Source organism: Atta colombica, unplaced genomic scaffold, assembly GCF_001594045.1.
Source record: "Atta colombica isolate Treedump-2 unplaced genomic scaffold, Acol1.0 scaffold111, whole genome shotgun sequence".
Classification (NCBI taxonomy): Eukaryota; Metazoa; Arthropoda; class Insecta; order Hymenoptera; family Formicidae; genus Atta; species Atta colombica.
In genome coordinates this window covers 1,587,365-1,592,769 of record NW_017259197.1, presented here as the reverse complement: position 1 = coordinate 1,592,769, position 5,405 = coordinate 1,587,365, and the positions used below count along the sequence as shown (strand labels likewise).

Sequence of the window (5,405 nt, the reverse complement as noted above, 5' to 3'; positions counted from 1 at the left end):
CGAAAGATGGGAGAAAGTAGTGGCGATGGACAATACTTTGAATCATAAATGTATAACCAGTTTTTTACAATAAAGCCTCGAATTTCGGAAAAAAAACGGCGGAAGCAAAGTTGTACACCTAATACTTTTGACATTTACAGCTAAACGACTTTAAAGTCAAATTAATAAGATATTAATTTAATTGTTATATCCTTAATTTAAATATTTTAGAGAATAAAATAGACCATATTACTCATTTTCTATATTTCAGAATATATGAATTTATTATATTCCGTCTAATTGTGAATATTCTATTTAAAAAAGTATCATTATCAAGTATGTATAATATAAAAAAAGCTGTATATAATACATAACATGTGATAATAATAATAATAATAATAATAATAATAATAATAATATAATGATAATATAATGATATTGATATATATATTTTCAATATATTATTACATATATATCATATAGAACCATAAAGAAAAATACCTGACATGGAATATAAGAAACGAAGAATCCGAACACACATAAAATTGGTCATCTTGGGAATTAAGGATGCGACGCGATTTAATAGATGGTTGAAAGCGTGTTTCAGTTCATACGACTAGGATAGAATAACGCCATTATGTTCACCGTTAACGTTTCACGGATTATAGGCTCGAGTTTTAGAACCTGTACGGTCGTAACGCGCCGGAAAGCCGGCTGTGTATAAGTACCGCGACGACCAACGATGAAATCCGTTTTTCAACACCATTGTGAGTATAACACGGTACGAAATAAAGGTCATAAAACAGCTCCGAGATCGCAAAAGAAAAATAGGTCATCGAGCGGACAACATACGTCTAGTAAAAGTTCATTATCCCATGTGTACAAAATTTACAACTACAGACAAAATGATGTACTCAGTTCACATATTTTGAAACTGACTTACATAAAAGTATTCCCGAAAAATATCACATGCAAGAACATTATCAGAATAATATTTTAGAGAAATATATATTTTAAAGAAATAAGAAAAAAATTGCTAATATTCATTTGTTAAAACAAAATTAATTTATACAAAAATATTAAGTATAAAGTTAATTTAAAGATATTTTAATAAAAAAATATGTTTATGTTACTCATCATAGCTCATTATAGCTTCTGTAAAATCCTGCGTTAACTAATTTCGAATAATATTTCTTAAAAAATTATAACATTAATGAATAGCAATGTTTGCATATTCGCTAACATTTCAAATTCATTAAGTTTATTAATTTATTAGAAGCAATATGACTTACATATACAGCTCCCACAAATGATGTCGTCAAATGATATCAAACATGGAATAACTTACCTGAAACAAAAAATAATGTTATCATTAAAATGTGTTATATATATATTTTTTATATTATTGTAATTATTATTCCTATAATATTTTCATTCTGTTTATTTCTCTATACTAATGTGTGAAATATTATTCAGTATTCGATACAATTTTCGTTTACGATAGACGTAACGATAATGTTTAAGATAATCTGTTGGTGCGTTCAATCGATCACTACCAGAGACGTGAAGCTGCTTGGAGTTTCAGCATAATGAAGAGTAAGAACTTTATTTTAACATAAAAGCAATGACGTGGTCATGACATGGCTTTGTTCGCGCGGGACCCAAGTTTCCTCTGTAATCCTACGAAAGGATGAGGAAGGAGAGGACCTATAGCAACAACAACAACGCGAATCCTCGTTGGTGTGGAGGTAATAGTGGAGATGAGTTCGAGTTGTGCCGAGAAACTAAACCGATATATCTGGTGTCTGCGTAGTTTCCAGAAGCGAGCCGGCACTCTATCTGATAACTGCGTGCGAAATTAATTAATTAATTAGTTAATTAAGATTCGTCGGCTGCAACGACGCGGGCTTGCCCGCCTAGACGCGGCGCCTTACTTTCAAACTGTATACGAAGGATGGAAGATAAAAGTGTATTTCCCGATCCTGTACATCCGAAGGATCTGCGCGACTTTCTACTTTCTCGACATAATGCACGAGATACAGATATAACGGCAGATTGTCTCGGAAGTTCCTCGTTGGAAAAACCACATGCACTCAGGAATGTTCATTGTTCGAGTGCGGCTGAGTCGAGGGTGGAATGGCAGACAAGCCGTAAGAAGTTTTTAGCACGGAATTATAGTGGTGGACCAGGTGTAACGACGGAAAGTATAGCGGATGGCGATGGGTACCGGCGCTTTCTTGTTTCAAGAAGATCTGATGCATTATAGATGAGCACGGTATATCTCTTAGTATTGATCGGATGCATATTTCTCTCGTGAATATAGCAAATACAATGTCGCGCAAAATATGCGGGAAAGCTGGATAATTCAACATTAATTAATAGGTAGAATAATATTTAATTCAAGTTAAATTATTTTTTATAAATTTAATTAAGTTCTTTCTTGTATTTATTTCCCCTTATTAATAAACAAATAAAAAGAATAGTATATTCTATAAAACTTTTAGAGTGAAACTCACTCTATAGAGTGAAATCTCATTTTTAAAGATTGAAAATTGAGCTATTCTTTGTAAGACAGACTCAATTTTCACTCTTTAGAATGAGATTTCATTCCAAAAAATTTAGAGAGTGACGATAACGTTAACGCTATTTATCGATGTATATCATTGATAGAATTCAAATTAAATATAAAAGACAATAAATAGGAAAACTTGTCATGTACTAAAAGAAAATTTAATTATCAATTAATTTTTTTATACAAAAAATTTCTGCAATCACATAGTTAAGAATTTAAATTACAGAAGTAATTAAAAGATTCAATTAATATTTAATATCATGACGCAATTTTCAAGACAAAATCTTTTTTCTGCTTTTTACTCCATCAGCAAAAAAATATAAATATTAAATATATAACTTATTTATATGAAATTATATGTATATATAAAATATATACATTCAAATAATTTCAAAAAAGTTATTTTTTCCATTGCAATTAGTATAAAAGCATTTAATTTACTAAGATTTTCAATTTTTAATCCAATGAATATTTGCACGTAAACAAATGTTCTGGAAATGGAGAAGCGAATGAATAAACCACGAACACCACAAATATCCGCTGAAACACCAAAGTGTGTATATATATCTTTTTTCAGATTAAATTACTCTCGCGGGCAATATCAAAATAAAACGCGTCACATAACACGAACTACGTTTAAAAATTGTTCTAAAGCGCATGTAGTTATTTAATTTAAAATTGTTACGCACATTACTGTAAATTTCCTGCAATAAGAGTTATTGCAAAAACATAGATTTATAAGTGTCTATATAATATCGACATCATCATTGCTCATATTACTCTTTTAGAGCTTTTTATAAAAAAAAACTAATTAACACTGAAATAAATAATTTAGTAATTGTTAACATTAAGGTCATATATTAATTAATATTAAAAGAAATTACATAATTTAGCTGTTTGCTTCGTATCTTATGCAAGTATCTCTAACTGAGAACATTTGCAAAAATGTCGAAATTTCCTTGCTTCCTGTCTTTAAAAAATAAAAGGACATTAGTTCGCTGATCGAGAGTTCCCTAAATGCACGCTTAATCAACGTCGATTCACGCGTTTAGAGACTATGAAGAGTGATTATCGGCTCGAGACGCGTAAGTGTTCGTCGGCCGAATCTTAATTTACCTGTCCGTCCTGGTTTCAATCGATTCGACCAGTCAGACACTTGCACACGCATCGAAACCTCTCTCATGCACCTCCATCATGCACGCTCGTGCAAAAAGATGAGCTTGATTGTGTGATGCGCTCTCTCTCTCTCTCTCTCTCTCTCTCTCTCTCTCTCTCTCTCTCTTGTTTTCACTCTTGTTCTCTTCCTCTCTTTCTAGCACATATACTAACTTCACTCAAGAACTCTTTCATGACAGCTCGTTAATTTTCAACCTACGATCGTATTTGGCATCGAACGAGAGTCGGAGGGAGAGGGGTGTAAAGAGTGATAATTGAAAACGTCAAAATCATCAAAGGCTATGCGTTTAACGAGCAATTTCAATGGAACATGTTCAGTAAAATTCATGACGTTTAAAAAACTGGTGAATAGCTCAGTCCGATAATATTGGAAAGATCTCCGATGTTACTTTTCTTTTCTCTCGTGATATCTTTTTCACAATATGAACCAACAAGCGTTGGCATTTGTACAAGGATGCTCATAAAGTACTCATAACAATCAAGTGTTTTAACCCTTGCGCTCAAGAGATTCTCTTCAGTCAAACTAACATGGATAGGGATTAAATTGCCCCGTCTTTAGATGTTGAAAACTCATAGACCGCTACAAACATGTTTTATAAAATACATATATTTACTTTTAATTACATTATTATATTAATAAATATATCGTTACATTTAATTATATTGTTATATTTATGAAATTCGTATAAAGAATTTTTATTTCTTTATAAATTTCGTTTCGTGTAATAATAACAACATGCAGTATATTTATCATTATTACATAAACCGAATTTCATAAAAATTGTTTTCGCAAAAAGATGCGTTGGTCTTACATATTCCTTTCTAATTTACATTGATTCAAATATTTGTATTTTTTCAACTATATAACATTTAATTGTGGGTAAAGATTTTTCATCTTTCGTGAAATAAACAATTGGCATTGATAAAGTTAAGCGAAACAACAGCCTCTCGTTGGCAGAATATCGAGCGTGTAAATATGCCGCGGCATGATCGCCGCTCAATTTCGCGGCCGCTTATTCATCGGTGGAATTCGATTGGCCGCATTCACGTGTACGAAATTTTAATTAACGAACCTCCGACCTCCCACCCCCGTATATGCGCGCGCGCAAAAACGTCCGAATAAAGTTACGGTCGGTGAAAGGCCATTAACCACGCAAAATGCCCACTGCGTTACGCTTCGTAAAAAACTATGCGTCTGTTGGTGTATTTTTCTCTCCTCTTTCTCTCTCTCCATCCATTCGAATTCATGAAGAAATTAACATAAGGTAATTATCGACCTCGGAGATATCCTATCAGATGATAAAGAGTGATAATTATACATACAATAGCAAATAAAAATTCTTTGTACGACAGAAAATCAACATATTATCGCAATTATATATCGCGAATATATCAGTGCAAACATTGCATTGATACAGAATATGCTTTAAATTTACATTTTAAAATCATAACGTTCAATACATTGGAACAACACATTGCTCAAATATAAATTCGAGCGACTATTTTATTTCTATTCAGAATACACAGTGAGTTACTATGTTCCTTTCCACTTGTTATAACCTTTTTCTCGAAAAGGCAATAAAAAAACATATTTCAGAATTTATTAGTTCTTTTATCTTATACAAATATTTGTTATACAAATGTTTTTTATAAAAGATATGCGAGTATAAATTGGAAA

At 31.7% G+C, this 5,405-nt stretch overlaps 1 protein-coding gene across 10 annotated transcripts in view; it reads right to left on the bottom strand.

Moving 5' to 3' along the window:
- The window catches only part of LOC108693946 (CUGBP Elav-like family member 2), a 560,873-nt gene that overhangs the window by 234,142 nt on the left and 321,326 nt on the right, over positions 1 to 5,405 (bottom strand). The gene's annotated exons all lie outside the window — the stretch shown is intronic.